At 66.1% G+C, this 24,562-nt stretch overlaps 1 protein-coding gene across 5 annotated transcripts in view; it reads right to left on the reverse strand.

The window, feature by feature from the left end:
• The window catches only part of ZBTB7B (zinc finger and BTB domain containing 7B), a 33,012-nt gene that overhangs the window by 8,073 nt on the left and 377 nt on the right, over positions 1-24,562 (reverse strand). The window contains exon 1 of one of the 5 annotated variants that reach the window (XM_038383198.2): positions 19,787-19,912. The exons of 1 other annotated variant lie outside the window; for it this stretch is intronic. The gene's annotated coding sequence lies outside the window, so the exon portion shown is untranslated. Of the gene's footprint in view, positions 1-7,392; positions 7,498-15,980; positions 16,085-19,661; positions 19,913-24,562 lie in introns of those variants that run through there. 3 more of the 5 variants (XM_043501837.1, XM_038383200.2, XM_043501836.1) reach the window with 3 other exon arrangements.

Here is a 24,562-nt window from a genome sequence, read left to right on the forward strand (position 1 = left end):
CTGGCAGCTAATGGCCGGGGGGTGACACATCCCCCCCGCCAATACACCCAAATGGCCCAGGTCCCTGCTGGGAAATTCCACAGCAGCTCAGGGGCCACAGGCAGGTGGACAGGGCCCCTCGCATCGACCTGGACAGGCCCCCTGGGGCTCCACATTTTGGGCCCCTTGCACCTATGCCCCCACAGAGCCTTGCCCCCTTCCCCAACTGTGCCCCCCCCAACCCGCTCCCCAAAGGGCTGATGGCTTGGTGCAGCGAGAGCTGAGAACCCCGGCGTTTCGCTCTCGATTCCCCTGCCGGAGTCAGATCCGCCCCCACCCCCCACATCTCTCGCAGTTTCACAGCTCCTACCCCCACCTGGGTGCAGCTCTCCCTGCGGGTGCGAGAGAGAGGCCCCCACGCCAACAACGCTTCCCACCCTGCTGCTGTGCCCAGCCAGACCTGCCAGGCCCCGCAACCAGCACCTCGCTGGTCCCTTTCTCCAGCCCCAGGGGGACCCCTGCTAGAGCCCTTTGGGCAACTCCTCAGGTGGCACCAGCCCCCAGGGGCACCCCCAGTGCACGGCATGCCCCAGACCAGCTGGCTAGGGGGCCCCTACATCACAGGTGGGAACCCCCAGCCATTAGCCTGCAACCTCTTGAGCACAGAGGAGAGGGACGCAAGGAGCAGCGTGCCCCATGCCACAGCTCAGTATGGGGCCTACCTGGGGTCCCGACACAGCAACGGGGGGGAGGGGGCCGTGGCCCAGCTGAGCTAGGCAGTGGAGGGTCAGCTGCCTCGTACCCCTGGCCTGGCAGATGGGCAACGATCAGCACACAGACTGATGGCACTGCCAAGGGGCAGGCCTGTCCCAGTGGCTGGCGGGCAGGCGGGGGGGGGACTTTCCATCACACCCACTGCCTGTTACTGCCCCCCCCCCCACAGGAGCAGCTCTTCATGTGGAGCCGGAGTTACCATCGAGCCAGATGAGAGCGATAAGCGACGCGGCACGGGGGGGGGGGCAGGTGTGTGGGTGCAGAGTACAGCCCGGAAATGGAGAGCGGCCGCATGGCGCAGCCCCCGCCCTGTGGAGCAGCCAGGCCCCAGGGCTCTGACCCCACGACCAGCTCCTTCAGAGACAGTTCCCCAACCCCTCCCACAGGGGTGGGGGGGTGAACCTGGGCTTGGTGCAGGGAACCACCCCCCACAACTGCAAGAAAACAGCAACTCCCCCACCCCCATTCTTCTGGGCCAGGAGCCACAGCGCCTCCCCAGCCCCACTGGGCCGAGCTGTGAGCAGGTGGGACTCCAGCCCCACCCTGCCTGGCTGCAGAGCACAGCCTAGTCTGCGCGGGGGTACGGCGGGTCATGCACGGGCAAGGATCCTGCAACCCAACCCAGACCCGAGATGCTCGTTAGGATCCCAACGATGGGGAGGAGCAAGGGCCTACATCTCACCCCTTCCCCTGGTTTACCCTGTGCTCCCCCCCAGCCCAAGCCCGTCCACAGCACCCAGGCCCTTCCCCTGCCATGAATCATCCACAGTCCAGACTGGGTGCTTGGGGACAGGGCCCACCCGCGACTCAGCCCTGCAGCGCCCAGCACCACGGGACCCAGCACAGAGCAGGGCCTGCAGGAGCCGATGATGCCCCGAACCAAGCAAAGACAGCATCCTCGCTCTCCCCCAGGCCAGCCAGGGAGCAGGGGTGGGGCGACCCCCTGCTCCCAGCACAGCGGCTGGGCCTGCAGCAGCGGGGCAGGGCAGGGCGTCTGGAAGCTGCGTCAGCTCCCGTGGCCAGGCCTGGGCCCAGGGTGATCTCACTCTTTCCAGCGCAGCGCAGCCCAGCCACCTTTGGCACCGGAAGGCAGAGCCAGTGCCGGTAAGGGGGGGCCTGTTCCCAATCGCTGCGGTTAGCCGGGGCCGAGGCAGTGCGGCTCCCCACGCCCACGGCTCCTCTCTGAGCTGCAGCATCGCCTCGCAGGGGCCCAGCAGTCCCACCGAACGGGGGCGGCCTGTCTCCCCAGGTCCCAACAGACCCTGCCGTCTCCCCTGGTAACGGGGCCACAGCCCCTGGCAGGGAACAATGCAATCCCCAGCGGGTCAGCCTGACCCCGTGTGCCCAGCAGGCTGGGCCCAGCGCAGAGGCCAGCTCCGCTCCGCTCCGCCCCGCCCCGCATGTCAGCAATGCGGGAGGAGCCCTTGTGCAATTTTATTAGTTACCTGCCCTGCCTCACCTGGCAACCAGGTGGTTCCCAGGGAACGAGCCGCAGCCCAGGTCAGAGCCCTGCCCCTGGCACCGCGCGGGCCTGGGTGCCACCTGGCAAGGGCACATCCCAACTGCTCGGCTCCTCCTTGCTCTCACGGCCCTTCGTGCGAGGGGCAGGTGGCAGGACCCAGATCCTGGGAAACCCTCTCTGCAGGGCTGCCTCAAGCCCCTGCAGTTCCAGCTGGAGACGCTGCATCCAGCACAGAACTAGGCAGCATTGCCAGCCACCACACCCCACCCCAGAGGCAGCTGCCTCTCAGCACCAGGCAAGGGATTGCTGGGCACTTCACAGAACCAGCAGCTGCCATCCCCGCATTCACACCTCACAGCCCGCGTCAGACGCAACAGCAGCCGCCCCATCCAGCCGCCAGCTGCCCCCGTGGGGCCCCATGGGGGCAAACCCCCGAAGTACTGGCAAGCACTGCCCAGCACCCAGCTGGATGGGTCCCTGCTCCAGCCACTGGGGCAATCCAGAGAACAGCGCTGAGCCCTGTCCCACCAGGAACCCGCTGCCCTTGACCATCGTCCACCCCAACACCAGCCTCCTTCAGAGCCCTTCCTTCGAGCCCCACTCCCTCCTCCCCGGGGGCAGGACTGGGTTCGGGCTGCTGGCCGGGGCCCCATGGCAATGGTGATTTAACCCACAACCGGTGGGACCTTGGGGAGAACCAAATGCCCCGCTGCTAGTGGAACATGCAGGGACTGGAGAGCACCCAGCCCCTCTGCCTCAGTGGCTGTAACTGTTGAAGTTACATCAGAGCCAGGGGCCCTGGGTGAGGGACGCTCTCGAGGGACTTCACAGCTGCACTGGGAAATGTGAGTCATGGGGGAGGTGAGAGCAGCTCTAACCACTGGGATGTATTTCCCTCCCACCCATCCCCAGAGCCGGGGAGAGAACCCAGGAGTCCTGGCTCCCAGCCCCTCTGCTCTAACCCACCAGCCCTCACTCCCCTCCCCGAGCCAGGGATAGAACCCAAGAGTCCTGGCTCCGAGCCCCCTTGCTCTAATCCATCAGCCCCCACTCCCCTCCCAGAACCGGGGAGAGAACCCAGGAGTCCTGGCTCCTAGCCCCCCTGCTCTAGCCCCGAGACACCACTCTCTCCTTAGCAGGACAATTTCCTCTTTAGTGCAGGCTCCATCCCAGCGTCTTTGGGGTGGGGGCGGGGGAGGTCTCACAGACCCTGCTGTGGGCTAAAAAGCTGCCCTATTGAATTGCGGACCCACCCCACCCCACCCCCCGGGCTCAGAGATGCCCTCGAAGAGCCACAAAATGGGCCCCTCCGCAGCATTTTCCTGAGCCCAGTTGGAGCGGCTCACACCCCCTGGCCTGGGCTGCCGGGCTGGGCTGCCCTCCTCACAGCCCACCTCGGGCCGGCCCAGCGCAAGCCCTAGGACACAGCGGGAACCAAACCCACGAAGAGCCAGGCACAGAGCAGGCAATCGCCTAACTCCCTGTAGGGTCTGCTCGTTGGGCTCAGCTACCCCCACCTGGCCCCTGAGCACTGCCAGCACCCAGGCCCAGCCATGCGGGGCTGCCCCACCGGGGGAAGGGGAGCCTCTAAAGGGGGAAAACCAGATAACACAGAGCCCCCCCAGGGGAGCTCCAGCCAAGAGAAGGGGGACACAGCCAGTGTCCCACTGCCGAGATCAGAGGTCACCCCCCAACACTCGAGGCAGCCCCATGACCGGGGGGCTGCCATGCCAGCATCTGGTGGCAATGGGGCCCCGTCATGCATGCAGGCAGGGGATGGAGGCTGAGCGGGTGCTGCTCTTTGAAAAACAACGAACACACAAGAAAGGAAATGGTTTTAAACAAGGAGGAAAACAAAACCCACCCACCCCATGACGGGGGGGGGGCATGGAGCCCCATGGTGGCGGGGGGAGGGGAGTTGTGTGACACACACCCCCCATTCTGTGCAGCACACTGTCAAGCTGCTGGCAGGAGCCAATTGTGCATCAACCTCAGAGTTCAACTGCATCCATCACCGCACCACCCTGCCAGGTGGCAGCTGTAGCAGAGAGACAGGACCACGGATCCCCCCACACACAGGGCATAGCGACGGGACCATGGACCCCCCCCAGGGCACAGCAACGGGACCACGGACCCCCCCCACACACACACAGGGCACAGTGATGGGACCACGGACCCCCCCTCACACACACACACAGAGGGCACAGCGACGGGACCACAGACCCCACCCACCCACACAGGGCACAGCGACGGGACCACGGACCCCACCCATGGCACAGCGACGGGACCATGGACTCCACACACACAGGGCACAGCGACGGGACCACGGACCCCCCCCCACACACACACACAGGGCACAGCGACGGGACCACGGACCCCCCCACACACACACACAGGGCACAGCGACGGGACCACGGACCCCCCCTCCCCACACACACACACGGCACAGCGACGGGACCACGGACCCCCCACACACACACACAGGGCACAGTGATGGGACCACAGACCCCCCCTCACACACACACAGAGGGCACAGCGACGGGACCACAGACCCCACCCACCCACCCACGGCACAGCGACGGGACCACGGACCCCCCCCCCACACACACACACAGGGCACAGCGACGGGACCACGGACCCCCCCCACACACACACAGGGCACAGCGACGGGACCACGGACCCCCCCTCCCCACACACACACACGGCACAGCGACGGGACCACGGACCCCCCCTCCCCACACACACACACACAGCACAGCGACGGGACCACGGACCCCACCCACCCACCCACACAGGGCACAGCGACGGGACCATGGACTCCACACACACAGGGCACAGCGTCGGGACCACGGACCCCCCCACACACACACACACAGGGCACAGCGACGGGACCACGGACCCCCCCCCCCACACACACACACACAGGGCACAGTGATGGGACCACGGACCCCCCCTCACACACACACACACACACACACACACACACACACAGAGGGCACAGCGACGGGACCACGGACCCCCCCTCACACACACACACACACAGAGGGCACAGCGACGGGACCACGGACCCCACCCACCCACCCACACAGGGCACAGCGACGGGACCACGGACCCCCCCCCAGACACAGCTATGGGACCACAGAAACCACCCCCCCTCACACACACACACACAGCACAGCAACAGGACCACGGGCCTCCCTCCCCCCCACAGGGCACAGTATCAGGACTACAGACCCCACACACACACAAACACACACAGCTTAGCGATGGGGCCCACGGATCCCGCCCCCCGGACACAGCGACAGGGCCAAGGACACCCACCCACACACACACATACAGGGCACAGTGACGGGGCCACGGACCCCCCACACACACAGGGCACAGCGACGGGATCACGGACCCCCCCACACACACACAGGGCAAAGCCGCGGGGTCACCCCAGCCCCAGCAGGGAGTGGAGTTACCAGGGAGAACTCACGCCTTTCCCTGCTCCTCTAATGGGCTGGGGCGATGTGTGGGACGTGCGGTCCCTGCAGACACCTGCCACTGCCCCCAAGGAGCCAAGGCAACCCCCCACCCCCACCAGGTCGGGCCAGACGCATCCTGCCTGGGTCAGATGCCAGAGCAATCCTACCCCAGGCCCAGTGCCAAGGAAGGGGGAACCCCGTCACCCCCACGGCCATGCCTGCTGTGTAGCAGGCTGCAGGGGAGGCCAGGCAGTAAGGCCCCTTGGAGCCAGGCCCCCAATGCGTGTTAAACCCCAGCTCACCCCCAAATGCAGGGCTCAGGTGAGAGGCTCCCAAGGGGGGCAGAGCCAGCGAGAAGACCAGGCTGATCCAGGACTGACGCTCACCCTCCCGGTGCCTCCAGCCACCCATCACCTGGGCAGAGCCAGGGCATCAGGAGCAGGCCCCTAGATGCAGGGCAGCTCCACAAGTGGGGGACATCCAACCCCTCAGATCCAGCACCAACCCCACCATAACACCCGGGGCCTTCACTCTGCTCCACGGTGCCCAACAGAGAGACTAGGTGGCCTGGCTCCCTCAGAGCCTGCAAAATGGGCCTGCCCAACCCCGACTCCCCCAGGGCTTGCAAACTGCCCCCTATCCCCAGGGCTGGCCTATCTCCTGCTCCCCCAGAGCCTGCAAACTCCACCTGTGCCAACAGGGCCAGCCAAACCCCGGCTCCCCCAGGGCCTGCACACTGCCCCCCCCACAGACACATAAGGCCAACCTGTCTCCAGCTCCCCCAGGGCCCCCAAACCACACACACATCTAGAGCCAGCCTGCCCCCAGCTCCTCCAGGGCCTGCAACTCCCCCCACCCCTGGCCAACAGAGCCAGCCCAACCCAGGCTCCCCCAGGACCTGCATTCCCAACCCCTCGGGCCTGTGTTACCCCCAGTCCCCAGGCAGGGCTGTCCCAACCCCATCTCCCCCAGGCCTATGCTCCCCCCCCCACCCCCGCAGGGTTGGCCTAGTGTAGCTGGGTCCCAAGTACTGAGGGTCTCCCCACCGTGTGCAGATGGGTCCAGCTCACTGCCTCAGTCCCACTCCGGCCTTTGGGGACCCCTTCGGGTTGGCAGTCCCGGGACAGCACATCCAGACCCCAACAGAGAAAGGGATCGTCCCCCACCGGAACCCAGCACCCCACAGAGCATGCATGGCGGCCAGAGGGGGCAGGGACAGCCTGACACTAGGCCACCAGGTTGAGACCTGGGGGCTCCTGGCTCCCGTTCCCAGCCCTGCCATAGCCTCTCGCTGGGACCCCAAGCCAGTCCCGCCTCTCTCAGGGCCTTGGCTCCCAACTGGTCCTTCCCTCCCAGGCAGGCAGCCGCAGACCAAGGCTGTTCGGGATCGCGAAGCTCAGACCCGCCGGGAGGAAGCCAGGGCACGGCCCCCAACCTCCGCAAGGGGCACCTGCCATACTAGCAGGGGGGCAAGATGTCAGCATCCCCTTCCCACAACACACAGCCCCCCAGAGCCTCCCTGTCCCAAAGCCATGGGGGCACGGAGCTCCCAGGGGAGAGCACCCCCCAGACAATCCCAGCACCGCCTGGCACCCGCCAAGCGGGCACAGACGGAAGACTGGCTCCGCTCGCCCCGTGGGTGCTGCCAACACCACTCCTCCACTCCCCGCCAACGGGGCCAGCGCATCCCCCACGCCCAAGGCCCCTCACCTTCGGCTGCGTCCCTGCGCGGCTAGCTCTCGGCAGGGCGGCTGGGCTCAGTGTGAACCTGGCCCCGCTCCCCGCTCACACTTCAGCTCCCATCCCACCTCAAAAGGAGTCGACGCCCACACCCCGGGTCACGCACCTCCCAGCCCCGCTCCCCAGAACACACACGGCATTAACCCTTCGGCAGCGGGCCGCAGCGCCGGGGGCCCTGCCCACCACAGGGGGGACAGCCCCCCCCGCCCCAAAAGAGAGGAAATTCCCAGCAAACCAGGCCAACACGTCACAGCACCCGGGGTGAGGCACAGCCAGGGGAACCCCCTCCCCACACACCAGACCCTGTGGGGAGGGGAAAAGGGGGTGCAGAGGCCAATCGCATGGGAAAGGGGGCTCAGGGCTGCCCCCAGCCCAGCCGTGGGAGTGGTGTTCCCCCCAGGTTGCTTGCCCCAGCCCACCACTGCCATCCTAATGGGGGCCCTGCTGTCTGTGGGATAAGGCTCTGCTTGCTGGCTTAGCTGCAGCCCCCGCATCCTGGCCAGCTCAGCCCCGCAGGAGCCCCTGGGGTGGGGTGCGTGGCCCAGCCCAGCAGGGAGCCTCAGCGGCTAGCAGCTGTGCTCGGATGGCTCCAACCCTGGGCTCGCCCCGGGGCGCAGGGCTGCATCACCACCAGAGCCAGGCTCTGCGCTACGTGCCAAGACGTGTCCAGCCGGCCGGCCCCAGGAGCCAGCCCAGCCTCCTAGCCCCAGAGGGACCTGGCCTGACATGGACCTGGCCCCGCATGCCAGAGAAAGACTGGGGCCAGCAGCTTGGTTGCCTCCAGTGCCCCGGGGGTGGGGGGAAGACAACCTGTGTCTGCCTGCAGGCCCCCAGCTCCCGTGTGCACGGCAGGAAGGTGCTGGAGAGCGTCTAGGCCGGGGGGGGCTCCAGCATGCCCCCCTTGGGGCTGTGTTCAGGATGAGCAGCACCCCCGGGTGCTTAGCAAGCTCCCATCAGAACCCGGCCAGGGGAACCTGGCCGAGTACCGCCATGTAGGGCGGGGAGTGAGACAGGCTCCTGGCAGAGCTGGCCAAGCCACACAGCCAGCAAGTGGCCCAAGATCCCAGGCAGGGCATGGGGCAGGTGCCGTCCGCATGTTGTATCTCACACGCTGTTCCTGCCCTGAGCAGCTGGGCCAGACCCAGACCCCCGCCAGGGCCCAGGTCCCCCTTTGCTGAGCTTCACTCCTTCCTCCTCCTATGTGCCAGGGGTGACGCCCCGGAGCTGGTGGGGGCCAGCCCCCTCCCACTGATCTACACCCACTGTGACAAGCAGGGAGTGGGGAGGATTGACCTGGGGATTTCGCAGCGGAGTTTTCCTGGGACTGTCGGCATTGGGGATGGAATGGCAGGGGGGCTTTGCTGGAGGGATGATACCTGAGCCCAGGAGGGGGGGTCGGGGCCAGGTGACACCTTTTGCCCTGGGAAGCTGGACAAAGGCTGGAGGAGGAGCTGGGGGGAGGCTGGGTGAGACGGCTGGAAGGGGTTTGAGTTTGGAGAGGTCTGGGGAAACGGAGGGAGCCCTAGGGCTGGGGTCTAAACTCCCTGCCCCCCAGATGGACCTGACTGAGAGGTCCTGGTCTCTGTACCTACAAGCTCTGATTTGGACTGTGTTCCTGTCATCTAATAAACCTTCCGTTTTACTGGCTGGCTGAGAGTTGCAATGAATCGCAGGAAGTGGGGGTGCAGGGCTGACTCCCCCACACTCCGTGACACCCACACACCATTGGCACTGCCCCCCGCCAGTGCGCTGGATGCTCCAATCCCCTGGGCAGAGCCTACGATTGCCAGCTTTGGTTGAACAGATTCCTGGAGGTTTCATCACATGACACAATCTTTAGTTCCTGGAGACGACAGGACAATCCTGCAGGATTGGTGACCCTAGCAGAGCTGCAGCTTTTCACAGTACCTCCTCCCCCCCACACCCAAACAAACCGGCCACAGCCTGCACCCACCCACAGCGCTTGCTGGGCCCTCGCCCTGTGCAGCCCACAGCCCCGCCAGGCACACGGGCAGCAGGGGAGAGCGCTCCTGGAGAGGCCGCATTGCCCCGCTGGGCATCAGCTGTTCTGGCAACGCTGGCATCCCCAGGGGCTATGGCAGATCGCAGGAGCAGGGCGGGGGGGGCACTCGATGCCACTGGCACTGGTAACCCAGGAGAGGAGCAGCAGCAGGGACCCCCCAGCACCCACAGTCCCCAGCCCGGCTTGGTCAGGGAGGGGCAGCCGGCCCTCCCGCTGGGGGCTCTCAGAGAGAGACAGGCCACACCAGAGGGGTGGGGTGGTGAGAGGGGCCACAGGCCAGTGCCGGTTTCCCCACCCCACAGCCAAGTCCATGCTCACACCATGCCAGTCCCTAGGAATGCTCGATCCTCTGCCCAGCGGCACTGGGGGCCCCTGGCAGCCAGAAAGGGGAGTAAGGGAGCAGCAATCTAGGGCACTCAAAGGAACCCAGCCCCCCCAGGAAGGGGGTAGAGATGCACCTAAGACCCCTCCATGGCGGCGAGTCATTACCCTCCAGGCGCTTCATAAATGCAGCCAGAGGAACATGCCAAGCACAAATCCAGAGAACAATCGCACTGGTGCTCTGCACAGCTACAGAGCAGGGAGCTGGGGCGAGGGCACTGCCCCCCCACCTCACTACCCCATGGCACACCGACCCCCCACTGCCCCCCATGCCACACCGACACCCCCCCACTCACGTCACACTGCCCCCCCACTGCCTCCACGGCACACTGCCCCCCCACCTCACTACCCCATGCCACACCGACCCCCCCACTGCCCCCCATGCCACACCGACCCCCCATCTCATGCCACACTGCCCCCATGGCACACTGCCCCCCACCTCACTATCCCATGCCACACTGACCCTCCCACTACCCCCCATGGCACACCGACCCCCACCACCTCACTACCCCATGGCACATCAACCCCCACACTATTCCTCCATGCCACACTGCCCCCCAACCCCATGACACACCGACACCCCCCACCATTCCTCCATGCCACACTGACCTCCCCCAGTATTCCTCCATGCTGCATTGATACCCTCCCACTGCCTCCCACCCTGTACTGACCCCCCGGTGTTCCTCCATGCCACAGGACCCCCTCCCACGCTGCCCCCCACCGCATGACCCCCTGGCGCACCCCCCCATACACTGGACCCACACCCCAGCAGGCAGGTGCAGAAGCCGAGCCCTATGGGATGCAGCCAGGGCAGAAGCAGCCTTGACTTTGGAGTCTCTTTCTGTGGAGGGTTTAAAGGGTCCCGGGTCCCAGAGGTGCTCTGTGCCCCTGCTGGAGTCAATGGGAGCTATAGATGCCAGGCCCCCTTAAGGCATTTGGAGGGGTGTCAGGACTGAACCCCCACCACCCCACCCCTCCACAGGGTTCTGGCTCCCGGCTGCAGCCATCTGGCAGAGCAGAACCGATAGGTGGGAGTCAGAGCATCACCAGTGCCACCCACACACAAGAGGGCAGGAGCCTTGCCCAGCCTGCCTGGCACAGAGTCCCCACCTTGGGGCAGAGTGCAGTCCCTCCCACCAGCCCTGCCCAGGGCCTTGCAGGGTCAGTCAGAGCAGCCACTGGCCCAGGGTCCTACTGGGGGGAGTGCCAGGCCCCAGCCGCCAGCCAGGAGCGGAGCAGCCAGCCTGGGGCAGCAGAGGCTGGCTCTGGGGGCCCGGTGGGCACAGCTCCGAGAGGAAGGGCACCAGGCACCTGCCTGCCAGCCCTCCCCGCCTGCCCTTTGCCCCCATAAAGGAGGGGAACGGCTGCAGCTGAGCCAGCCCCCCAGCCCAGATGCACCAGGTGCTAAGGGCAGGAGATAAGGTGGGCGAGGCGGGCAGGGAGGGGCATGGGCACAGGGAGTCACACGCAGCCCTGAGTCAGAAGGATCCCGGTGGTGGCAAGTGAGTCACCGGGTTGTCCCACCCCCGCCCCCCAGGGGTGTCGCAACCTCCTGCTTTCAATCACCAAAGCAAACCACAAACTGCTCCCTGTCACTGGCAGGGACGGGGCTCCCCGGGGGGCACCGTGAGCCAGGCCAAAGCCAGGTGGACTCCAGCAAACCAACTATCAGATCCCCCCACTGCAAGCTCAGAACCAGGCCAAGGGACCCAGGCAGGGACAGCTGCCTTCCCACTACCTCTACCATGCCAGCCTCAGCCCAGACCCCCCCTTGTCCCCAGATGCATTCGCACTCCACAACTGCCCCCCAATGCACCCTCAGCACCTGCCATGGCTGTGCTCCCAGCACCACTGGCAGCCTCAAGGTGCGAGCTCCCCATCTGCCCCGAATCCCCCACCCAAGGCGGGTTACAGCTTCTTCTATGGCAGACGGATGCCCAACGCCAATGTCAGCAGAGCCCCCAACCCAGCCGGCCTAGGCACCCACAGCTCCCAGCAATGGCTACGGGTGCCCAGGACCCCGAGGAGCAGGCCCTATTAGGACAGGTTTGTCTGTCCCACCCCCGGCACTGAGACAGTTCCTCCATGCCCAGTTCCAGGGCCCTACAAGAGCCCAAGGAAGGGGACCAGTGGCCAAGGGCCAGCCCAGGTGCTGGGGAGATCTTGCCCAGCCAAGTCCAGGGAGGAAGGTCCAGCCCTGTTATTCACCAAGGGATTGGGCCCGGGATGCCAGCTAGGGCTGTGCACCCCACAACCCCCCTGAACTCCCCACACCTTTGGCCCCACCAGACACAGACAAGCAAGGCAGCACGGATCCTCAAACCTACTCCCCCTACCCCAGCACAGGACCACTCCCCTGCCTGACCCCCGCAGGCCTCTGGCCCTGCCCTCCCCAGGCAGGACACCCCCTCAGAACTTCCCCTCACAGCCAGACAGCTCCCCTGACTGTCCCCCCAGCCCCTGCCCCCCCCCCAGCCAGACAGCTCCCCTGCCTGACCCCCCCAGGCCCCTTGCCCTGCTCCCCCCCAGGCAGGACACCCCCCCCAGCCAGACAGCTCCCCTGCCTGCCCCCCGGCCCTGCCCCCCCAGCCAGACAGCTCCTCTGCCTGGCCCCCAGCTCTGCCCCCCCTCCAGGAGAACAGCTCCCCTGCAGGATCCTCTACTCCCAATCATCAAGTCCCACCCCCACCTCCAGGCAGACTGCAGGCCCCAGAAAGCCGCCAGATGCTCCCGGCAACATTGCATGCTGGGACTCGTAGTCTCCATGAGTTGCCCCAGAGGGGTCCCAGTGCTGACCCATGGGACAGGCCCCAGCCCCACGGGGCTCACGCCAAGGGCGCAGGCCCCTTGCAGGTGGCTGGGGAGCAGAATGCCAAGCGGGTGGGCAGGGGGAACGACAACATCCCTGTATCAGGCTGTGGCTGCTGGGGGAGCAACATGCGAGGGGGAGACCCCCAGCCACACCTGGCCCCCCTGCAAGGGGAGGCATTACACAGGGCAAGCCCTGCAGCCCAGCGGTGGCTCTGGGGGGCAGTTGGCATGGGGGGGCAGGGCCGCGTGGGAGGCAGGAGCAGCGGAAGGAAGGAGTTGCTGAAACGCAGTCGATGGGGGAAACAGGAAGGAAATATTAAACAGCAAAAAACCCCAAACCAGAGGGAGATGAACTCAGGCCATGAGTCCCGGAGGCAGGGCACAGACTTCCACCCCACCCCCCACAGGATGGGGGCCCACTCAGCCTGTCCTGCCTGGGACAATCCAGACACCTCAGTACCAAGCCCATTCCCCCCACTCCCCAGCCCCACTGCAAGAGGGGGCCTAGGCAGCCAGTCCTAGTAGCCCTGGGGCTATATGGGGCAGGGGGAGAGAATTGGGCAACACCAAGGGCCAGGAGAGAAAGCCACCCAGGCAGCTGCCCCTCCGACCTCCCACAGAGGGACCCTCCCATGGGGTACGCACCCCGAGGCCTTCAGAGGGAGACCTGTTCAGCCACAGCTGCCTCCCACCCACCCAGGCGCTGGGGGGCAGTGTGCCAGGGAACTCCCAAACCTCTACAATCTACAGAGCCCCCAGCCCAGCTAAAACCATGGAGCTGGGCTCCCCCGCCCCATGGGAACCTCTGTGACAGAGCACAAGAGCTGCAAAGCATGAGACGCAGAAGAGGCTGGCTCAGTGCGGCCCCTCCAGCTCTGCCCTTGCGGGAGGGCAGAACAGGCACCTCGTAGCCCAGGTGGCTGCTGCTGCCCCAGGAGGGTCCTGCTCCGAGACCCAGCTGCTGCATTTAGCCACTGCCTCCATACCTGGCCCTGGACTAGAGGGTTAATTCCTCCCAGGGGCTCAGCCCACAGCGAGCCAGCAGCAGCCATGCTCTCCCCTGGGATCAGCCCCAGTCTCTGTCCCCCAGCTCTGCAGCCTTGGGGTGGGGGACAGGACCCCCCTGCTGCATTCAGCTCCCGCTTCCCTCAGCAGCTTCCCCACCCAGACAAGTGCAAACAGTCACGGGAGCTGGCTGGAGACAGGCCAGCCCCTTGCTGTGGGAACAGGCAGGGCAGGGCCCCCAGGCAGTGCCAGCTCCCAGCCTGGCACCAGGTGGGAGCAGAGTGCCAGCTGGCCCATGCTGGGGCCCAAGAGCAGTGCAGTGAGCTGGGTCAGATCTCAGCCCAGGAGGCCCCTCTGGCCCAGAGCCCACCATTGCCCCTCACACCAGGGCCCGCTGGGCTGCTCTGGTCTCCAACACTAGCAGCACCAAGACCCAGAGAGGAGAGCAGCCCAGCCCAGCCTAGCCGGGGGGGCAGCGGGGGCAGCTCTGCTGAATAGCCAGAGCACAGGAGTGGGGACCGCAACCCCCCCCATCCAGGGGCCTGCAAGAAAGGATCCCCTCCTCCCCCCAAGAGCCAACAGCATGGAATGAGCACAACATCGGGTGCAAGGCATATCCCCAGCCAGCTCAACGCTGCAGCTCACGTGGGAGGCCGGCCCCCCCGGCGTCGCCCCACACCCCCATCCCCAGAATCCCCCCGTATATGGGGGTGCAGGGCAGTAGGGTTCCCAGCCTTGCTACAACAGGGCCAGAGCTACAGACAGCAGGGGTGCTGGGCTCAGCACCACGACCAGGCCAAGCCCATGAGCCACCCCGTGAGGACTGCGGCTGCTTGGAGCTCAGGCTGGCCCCCAGTGTACCCCCCACCCCAAAACAAAAATAGCTCGGCTTCCGCCCCCAAGGCAGCTGCTGAGGCCACCAAGCTGCACCTGAGCCCAGTGGCCAGGCCAGTGCTGATCCCCGCCAGCCAGGGTGGGTGGTGCTAATCCCCACGGCCTGGAATAGAGCTCAGAACTAGGCCACTGCCAAGATCCCAGCCCCACCCCACCTGGCTCAACCCTCCCACAGCCCACACAGCGCCGGCTGCCACGCTGGGGCAGGCCATGCTGGCCCCCCAGCCACGAGGCTTGGAAACTGCTCCGCACAGCCCTGGGCAGGATGCAGCAGCCATTATGCACTGGGGTAGTGAATGTCACAAGGTGCAACTGCCCCCTAGTGCTGCCCCCAGTGCTGCCCCCTGAGCATGGGGCCAGCACTGACTGCCGGGTAAAGCGCCCCCTTCTGAGCCCCCACCTGCTCCCTGCAGCACAGCGCCCCCTAGCCCTGCACCAGGGTCAGCACTGCCAGGTGAGAGCGCCCCCTGCTGAGCCCTGCCACCCCAGGCGGACTCATTCCCTCTGCAGTCCCACATGCTTCTCCTGCCAAACCTCCTTCTCATCAACCCCTCTCAGTCAGGCCCCACCCGACAGCACAGCATGTGCAGGGCTAATTACTACTAATTAGGAGAGGACTCTAATGTCCTTGCAGCATACTGAGCACCTGGGGAGCGGGAGGGGGGGCATCACAGCCGGTGCTGCTGCTGCTTTCCCTGCTAGCACCAGGGCCACAGGATGGCTTTCACAGGTGCTGAGTAGTGGGATTTCCCCGGCCCTTCCCCCTTTGCCAGCAGAGGCTCCCAGGCCCCAAAGCTCCGTCTCCCAGCACCAGGGTCCTTCACCGGCTCCCTCCCACCCAGCTCTGACAGGGCAGGTCTCCCCAGCAACGGACAGCCGCTAACCCCCAACCCTGGAGATGGGGAAGCCCAGCAAGGCACCTTCCCTCACGCTACCCCTGCCCCAGGCAAAGCCTCTGCCCCCACCCAGAAGAACCAAGCAGTGGTGCACAGAGCGGAAGGGCCCTGGGCAATTCCATCACCTGGCCAGCTCCAGTCTGGGGGTGGGGGGTGGACACCCCGGGGGGTGGAGCACAGAGTGACCGCGCACTAGGCCAGCAGTGCCTGGATTCAGGAGCTCCCTTGGGGTCAGGACCTGCTTCCCCAAGGCGACCAGCCAGGACACAAGCAAGGGGGCTCAGTGTCAGACTGGATAAGTCATCCCCCCCGCCCAACCCTCCAGGGGAACATGGAGTGGGAGAGAATTGGAGCAAGAGCCAGGGGCAGCCAGTGGGGTAGCAGAGCTAGCCCCCCTCCCCCCACTGGGAGCCCCTGGGACAGCCAGGGCCGCCCACCACCAATGGCTCAGCCTGACATCAATGTCTGGGCTGCATGCTGGGAGGAGGGGGATGCCCCTGGGCAGCAGGACCCCGCCCAGTGGGGGCAGTGCACGGAGAAGTACTCACCACACTTGCTGGGCACTGCCCATCGGGGCCCGGGCTGAAGCAGCAGGGACAAGCTGGCAGCAGCACACCCTGAGCCAGGAGAGGCCAGCGCTCGCCTGACCTACTTCTCCTTCCGCATCACCTGCTTTCATTTTCCCTCCCGCAGCTTGGTCCCCCGCCCACCCGCCAGGGGAACCCGGCCAAGCCACGCCAGTTGCTCCCTAGGGACGTGGGGCTCCAAGGCTCAGCAGCTCCAGAAGGTGCCAAGAATGCACATGGGCAGGGCAGGGACACCATGAGCGCCTCCCTGCAGGAGCTGAAGGTCACCAGCCTCGGGGGAGCTGACACGGGGGCAGGGGTGGACGGAGTGGTTCCCTGGGGCTCCTTGAATGGGCACTTGGGGCGTCTCAGAGTGGTGCCTCTTAGCACAAGTGGCCTTAAAGCCACCGTGGCACTGGCGAGCCCCCTGGGAGCAGCAGGGAGCAATCTCCCAGGGCCAGGCTGAGACCCATTGTCTACAGGACTTCAAACTCCAGAGTCCCGCGTGGGCACCCCACCCCAGGACGCCCCATCTCGCTCCAGCCAGGGACACTGCATGTTGTCTGTTCCCTGGGCCCAGTGGGGCTCACCCTGCCCCCCACGAGGGAGCACGAAGGAGTCGTCCATCAGATCCAGACTCTGATCTGCCCCCGCCCCCACATGCGACTCCTGGAACTCCATCCCCCCCAAAAGCTGGGCCCCCCCTCACCCAGGCCCCTCCCCCAGCATGCCAAGGTTACTACGGCAGGCCCCAAGGCACAGCGTGGGCTCCCGGGGCTTCCAGCACGCTACCAGCAGCGATTTCTCTCTGGTTTCATCATCCACCCTCTCCTGCTGGGGGAAGAGGTTCCTGGGCTGGGCATGGCAGCACCCCCTGCTCCTCCCGGCCCCAGCCAGTAACCGGGACCCAGAGCTGCCCGGCCAGACCAGGGTGGGCCACTCTGGCCTACTGACCCCCCTCCTGCTGAACCCCTCACAGAGGCCTGAGCTGGGGAGGGCACCCAGTGCATCAGCACACGTGGCTCTCCATGCCCACTGGGACCCAGAGGGTGCCCCCAGCCAGGGGACGTGGATTCAGGGGGTGTTGGGAGGAGCTGGGGCCCAGCTGGATTCCCTGGGTCTCACATCACATCACTGGGCAGGGGAACGGCTCCAAGTCCCATTGCTCAGCACCCTGTGCTGGGGGCGTCCTCGGCAGACCCCTCCCCTCAAATACCCTCGCGATCTTGGATCCTCCCCAGGGCACTGCCAGCGCAGCACAGCCAGTGCCACCAAACTCCCAGGAATACACCAGCTGGGGGGGCCAAGCAGCATTACCTCCCACCTGACCCCCATAAGTCACACCCCACACCTGCCCCTCCACACAGCCAGACACCCGCTCCTCACAGCCAGCAGCGCTTCCTGCCTCTGCCTCCCCTCCAGGGACGCTTGTGGTTCAGGCAAGCTCTGGCTGCAGACACAGCCCACCTGCCCCCCAGCCTAGCCTCCCTCCACCCCCAGGGCCCCCTAGCTCTGCCTTCTCCCCCACACGAAGCCCCTTGTCCCACCTTTCAAGGCTCTGCAGAGCTCAGCCCCTCCCTTCCAACCCACTGACACTTCCCCAGCCATGCCCCCGCCCACCTTCTTCACACACTGCCATCCATGCCTCCAGAGACCTGCAAGGCCTGCTCCGTGCCCATGGGATGCCAGCTAAGTGAGGGGCCCAGCAGGGGGTCCCATGCAGGGACAGCCCCTAGGTACACCCCTGGACAGTGAGCAGGCAGAACCCAAAGGTGCCATCAGAGTGCAGCAGCCTGCCCTATGCTCAGCAGGAGTCAATGCCCTATTAGGGAGGGGGAAACTGAGGCACGGAGCCAGGAAGGGACTCGCCGACCAAAGCTGCAGTGTCAGAAGCTAGAAGTAGAACCCAAGAGTCCTAGCTCCCCCCACTCTCTAACCACTAGACCCCATTCCCCTCCCAGAGCCAGGATAGAACCCAGGAGTCCTGGATCCCAGCTCCACTGCCCTCTAACCACTAGACCCCATTCCCCTCCCAGAGCTGGGGATAGATCCCACAAGTCCCATGCTCCAGCCATGAGAACACCCCATGAACTCCGGCCCAGCGCAGGAGCCGCGTGCCCTGCTGGAGCTGCCCTGGGAAAGTGGATCCCAGCAGGTCAAGGGGAGTCTCGGCCCTGAGACAGCAGCTGCTCATCATTGTGCTGTGGCCCAGACAGTGTTGGAAGGGTAAATACACGCCCCACTCCCTGGGTAAACACCGTGACCAGGGGCGGCCGGCTTGGGTGGGAACAACTGCCATGGGCTGGGCACACTCAGGGCAGAGTCCAGCAGCTGCAGAGCAAGGTGAGAGCGATGGGGCACCGGCTTCCCGGTGGGCGCCCCCAGAGCAGAGTCTGACCCAGATGCCTCAAGAATCCCTGTGCCAGACACACACCGTCATCCTGGGATTCAGAAGCATTAATGGGGCGGGGGATTATCCCTTCCCACCGAGACCCCCTTCCACTCAGGGACAGGTGACACTTCACCTGAACTTTCCCTTGCCAAGGGACAGCCAGAACACACACCCCATTTCCTGTAGGCCCTACACAAACAAAGTAGATCAGGTGTGCTAAGCGATGGCGGGGGGGGGGTAGGGTGGGGCTTCGGTTATGTGCAGGGCCTAGTTCAAGTGCCCCAGGCATTAGTCGGCGACTACTACAGGATAGATTATGGTGACAGTGTCATCCAGTTCCTCCCCACTCTGCTGGCCCACAGGGGGGCTGCTCCCTTGGGCCACCCACTTGCCATCAGAATGGCCAGGGACCGGAGAGCAAAGGGCCCTGTGCCCAGCGGGACACAGAGAGGGGGTGAGCACACACCAGGTTTGTTACTGTTGGGTCGCAAGCCAGACAGAGGTAAACAGAACCCGGAAAGGGCCGGATCAGACCATCCTCCCTCTGGGGCCTGCCCAGCCATGAGGGAAGGGCCCCAAGGCCTGAGCAGGCTGCCCCACAGATAGCACATGTCATAGGGAGTGAGGGGGGGTCTGCTTAGCTCTCGCCACACCCGGTTCCTAGCCCAGCGCCAGCCCCCTCCACTGTTGCCCCGTCCAGGCACAGCAAACCATGGCAGCAGCCACGGTCCCGCTCCCCACCCTCTCCAGCTTAGCCCCATAGGAGTCAGACTCCCCCACCCAGACGCGGACAGTACAGGGGATGCAACGAGTAATCCTCCCCACCCCACCTCTCTCCTCCCGCCTGGCACCTTGCCCACCCACAGCTTCCAGGAGAGCCAGAGCCAGCGGCCTGGCGACGTGTCCACGTTCGCCGTAACTTGCCGCTCCCCACAGGCGCACTCAGCATTTCCATTCCCGCCCCCCGGCGCGCCAGGGGAGCAGCAGCCCTTTACCCCACTGGAGGCCGAGCTGGCTCACCGCGGGCAGCCCCGAGGGGCACCAGCCAGGGCCCGGGCAGCCCGGACAGCGCAGCTCCACTGAGCCGGTGTCTCTGATCCCCCCGGCCGAGCCGGGCCAGGCTGGGCCACGCACACCCGCCCTGCCACTCTCCTACCAGCTTAAGGAAGGTTATTTATAACCACGGACCTGAGCCACCAACCTGGCCTGCTGCCCTCCCATGGCAGACCCCCCCAGGTGATGGGGGCGCCGCTGAAGGGACCACGACGCCCCTGGCGGAGTCCAGGGAGGGACCCGAGCTGGGGCAGGGGGTGACAGGAGCCAGACCACCAAGGGGGACGCTAATGGGGCTCGGGGCAGCCGGGGGGGGCCGGGCAGCTCCGGGCGCAGGACTCACCGGTCTCCGCTCGGCTCAGGTGCAGCAGGCGGGGTCGGTGCGCTCCGCTGGGGGCCGGACGCCAGGGGCCCCTCGCTCTGCCCACCTGGCCCGCCCCGCCCCCCGCGGTCCCCACCTCACCTGGCCCGCCCCGCCCCGCCCCACCGATCCGCCCCCCCCGCGGCCCGGCCCGGCCCGGCCCCGGCCCCGCCGGGCCCCCCCGCTCCCCTCCCGACCCCTCCCCTCCACCTGGCCCCAGCCGCTCCGCATCCCCCCCTCGCCCTCCCGAGCCGGCTACCAGGAAGCGCCCGCCCCGCCCCAGCTCATTGGGCAGGGGGTGGGGTCCCAGCCTCTCATTGGCGGGGGGTGCTGCCCTTCAGGGCCCCCCCGGACACACCCCCAGGGGCGGGGGAAGGAGGGAGGAGTTGGGGGGAGAGATGACAGTGTCTGCAGCAGCAGCGGCGTGCCCCCCCCCCCACTAAGGGTCCTTTAAAGCTGCGCTGCACCGCACCCGGGGGGGGGTGAAGGAAAGTGCCGGGAATGGGGGAGCTCGCACAGCTGGCGTGGGGGGGCCCTGCCCGGGATGGGCTGGAGGGGGGCTCGCAGCGCTGGGGCGGCCCTGGCCGGGATGGGGGAGCTCGCAACGCTGGGGGGGCTCGCAGCGCTGGGGGGGCCCTGGCCGGGATGGGCTGGAGGGGGGGCTCGCAGCGCTGGGGGGGCTGCCCGTGGGGGTGCTCGCAGCGCTGGGGGGGCCCTGCCCGGAATGGAGGAGCTCGCAACGCTGGGGGGGGGCTGCCCGGGATGGGCTGGAGGGGGGGCTCGCAGCGCTGGGGGGGCCCTGCCCGGGATAGGGGAGCTCGCAACGCTGGGGGGGCTGCTCGGGACGGGCGGGAGGGGGGCTCGCAGCACTGGGGGGGCCCTGGCCGGGATGGGCTGGAGGGGGGGCTCGCAGCGCTGGGGGGGCCCTGCCCGGGATAGGGGAGCTCGCAACGCTGGGGGGGCTGCCCGGGATGGGCTGGAGGGGGGGCTCGCAGCGCTGGGGGGGGCTGCCCGTGGGGGTGCTCGCAGCGCTGAGGGGGGACCCTGCCCCGGGGTGCGGCCGGCCGCAGGGCGGGGCTCGGGCCAGGCGAGCTGACGGGGAGGAAGGGTGAGTCAGAGCTGGGGAAGGAGGCTGCAGATGGAAAGTTTGACCCATCCCTGGCCGGGCTCGTACCGGGGGAGGGGGGCCGGCCTGGCCCGGGAAGCCCCGGGGCTGGACACCCCCAAAGGCCCGGCCAAGCCGCGGCTATTGTTGGCCAGTGGCTGCAAATTGCTGCGGCTGGAGCTGGCCCGGCTCCGCCAGGGCCGCCTTGCCAAGCCTCCAGGACTGGCCTGGAGTCTCCAGGAATTAAAGATTATGTCATGTGATGGAACCTCCAGGAACACGTCCAACTAAAATTGGCAACCCTAGGGCCGGGGGGAGGCTTGTTCCCTCCCCGCCCTGCCCCAGCTGGCCCCCCGGCCATCTGTCCGTTCCTCTGTCTGTCCATCCCTCCATCCGGCCATCCATCCATCCCCGCACATATCTCTCTGTCTGTCCATCCCCACACATATCCCTCTGTCCGTCCATCCCTCCACCCGTCTGTCCATCCCCATACATATCCCTCTGTCCGTCCATCCATCCCACACATATCCTTCCATCCATCCATCCATCCCCACACATATCTGTCCATCTGTCTGTCCATCCCCACACATATCCCTCTGTCTCCCCATGGCTCCAGGTGCTCTGTCAACACACCACCCCAAGCACTGAGGCACCGAAACAGCCAGAATGGGGGACGCTTTCCCTCCCCACCCCCCCCCCCCCCCCCCGACTGGCTGTTCTCTCAGCCAGCAGGAAAACTGGTTTGCTCACTCCCAGCCCCACGCCCTGGGCCCTGCTTGTCAGAACATAAGACTGGCCAGACCAATGGTCCATTTAGCCCAGTATCCTGTCTGCTGACAGTGGCCAGTGCCAGGTGCCCCAGAGGGAATGAACAGAACAGGGAATCACCAAGTGATCCATCCCATCACCCATTCCCAGCTTCAGGCAAAAAATGTCCAAAGGTCTCACCTGCACCTGGGCAGAATTACCCAGACAACAGGGAGCCCAGCGTGTGGGCTGAGACACTGAGAGAAGATGGATTTGGGCCAGAACACAAGACTGGGAGCCAGGCCTCCTGGATTCTGTCCCTGGCTCTTTGAGGGGAGTGGGGCCTAGGGGGTTCGAACAGAGGGGCTGGGGGCCAGGACTCCGGGGTTCTAACCCTATCTCTGCCAGAGTCGCTGGGTGCCCTTCGGTAACATCCCCCAGCCCCAGCTTGCTGCACAGAGATGGTGGCAGGAACTCAGAGGCATAGCCCCTAAAGATAGCCCAGGCCCTACTTTCCCCGGGGGCAAGGAGGTCTCTGAGGTGATGGGAGAGGGGTATCCACCCGAGTACACATGCCTCACCAGCCTCCCTTTCCTGTGCCTGCCTGGGAGAGTGGCAGGAAGGACCTGGGGCAATGGGGGCTCCTGGAGAGTGAGACACTTGGAGCAGGCAGGAAGGCAGGGCAGGCCCAGGCGGGGCTGGCTCCTGAGCAGCAGCAGCTCCCCCCACCTGCACAGGTGACTTGGGTGGGGTCACAGGCACAACCTGTTTGGCCACAACCGGCGCCCAGGAGGGAAAGAATCAAAATGTTCCTGGCTCCTTGCTCACCTCAGCTAACCCCCCCCACACACCCTCCCATGCCCGCCCCTGCCTTCCACCCCCCACCCCTGCCTGCTGCTCCAAGGAGGGGCTCCCTTGCAGCCTGATTCAGACATGGCCCTGGGCCAGGCCTCCCCTTCCCTGCCGCCAAACCCAAACAGGGGCCCTGCACAGACATTAGCTCGCTGGCAGGAGGCAAGTCCATTACAGGGGCAGGGATCTCCGGATTTCCCCTCCTGCTGGATCACTGCGCCCAGAGGCCATTGCAATGGGCACAGATCCAGGGCCGAGTCACCCCTCTTGCTGGGGCAATTACCCTGCACATACCTGGCTGCTGATCCAACAAAGGGGTTCAGCCCTTTGGGTCCCCAGTGGGGTGGGGGAGGGTTGCAAACCTGTCCTCTGGGGCGATGGTCCTGAGGTGCCTGTCCCTAGCTGCCCCCCACGCATCCCTCCCACCCCACTGGGGCAAGTCCTCTGCATCGGCCAGAGAGAGAGAGACAGCAGTTTTGGTCCATCTGCTCCTCCACCCACCCACCCCTCCATCCATCCCTCTCCCCCTTGCTCAGCAAAGCCCTCGCAGGCTTCTTACAATAACCCACATGTGGGGGGGGGGCAGAGGGAGCTGATTCAGGAGCCACCCAGGGGCATGGCCAGAGCTGTGGTACTTCCAGGGAGTGGCCTGCCTGGCCCAGCCCAGCTGCTGTCTCTCCCTTGGCCTGAGCAGCCAAGGGTGGGAGGGGGCTGCTGAGGAGCTGGGGACGTGTGGGGACGGATGAGGCGAGTGAGGGGGAAATCCAGAGAAAATCCCCTCTTTGGTGCTGACTTGCAGCCGGCCCAGCCGCCCACCTGCCCGAAACCAGCCTCCCACGGCCCCTCCCACTTTCACTTTCAGGGGCCATGCAGCTGCACCCCGGGGAGGTGGCGGGGAGGGCTGGGGGGCCGGGATGTGGCTGGCAGCCCCGACCCCTGGGAAGATCCTGGAATCAGGGCCACCACTGGCCTAAGGTGCCAGGCGCTGGGCAATGCCAGGCAGACCTGGCCCGGGCCCGCTGAGGGCTGGGCACCATTCTTGGCCCCCGTGTGCCGGGTGGGGGGCGCCGCACCCTGGGATATGGGATGCAGTGGTGCAGACCCTGCCGCACAGAGACATCCACATCCCAGCCCGGCTCCTGGGGGCGTCAGACGGGTGGGGGGAGCTTCCGAGCTTTCCTGCACCCCGACCACTTCAGAGGCAGCTTGGGGGATTAAAGGCGCCCAGTGCTTCGTGTCACAAACCCCCTGAGGCCGCCAAGAGCCGAAATCAAACCCACCGCAGGCCCCGGCGTTGCCAGCTATTTATAGATGCCGCAGGGGAAATGGTTCTAAGGAGGAACCAGCAGGAGGAGAAGGAGCCCCCGGTTCCCTGCACCCGCCCAGGCCTGGCCCACGGCCTCCCACTTCCGCATAGGGTGGCACCCAGGGCTACCGGGCAGCCCAGTTCAGCTGCCAGAGCCCACGGGGTTGGGAGCCCGGCACTGGACAGAGAGATTCCTCTGCAGAGCGAGAGGCCAGGGACAGCGTCCAGCCCCCTTTCACCCTGGCCTCCCTGCTGCAGATGGTGCCAGCCAAGCCCATTGCTGGCTGCTTGGAGTCAGGCCTGGGCGCTGTGTGGGCACCTCCCCCCCCCTCACCTCCTGGCTCCAGCGGGTGTAGGAGGAAGTGCTCGCAGCTGGCAAAGCCGCACTCCTCCTCCCTCGCTTCCCCATTCCCTCGCTCTCTCTCCCCTCCCCCGGTTTTCTCTAAGTCGGGTGGCTTCTCTGCAAGCCCCGTGGGCTGAATTGGTGCGTGTTTATAGGAAAGAGTCTCTCCCCCTTGGCCCCGCCAGGCCTTGCTGAGCCTGCAGCCCCTAGTGTTCTAGGAACCAGACACCAAACCACACAGCCCCCCGGTGCCCCACTCTCGCCCCAGCGCAGGCTGGTAGATACCAACCCCCCCTCCCCCATTGGGGGTGCACTGTGCTATTTTTAGGCACCGGTCTATTTTGGGGTGTGGGGGCTGTAGCTATGTCTTACTGGTGCTGGGCCCGTCCCTGTCTCTCCTGCCAA

The sequence above is a fragment of the Dermochelys coriacea genome, chromosome 24, assembly GCF_009764565.3.
Source record: "Dermochelys coriacea isolate rDerCor1 chromosome 24, rDerCor1.pri.v4, whole genome shotgun sequence".
Taxonomy (NCBI): Eukaryota; Metazoa; Chordata; order Testudines; family Dermochelyidae; genus Dermochelys; species Dermochelys coriacea.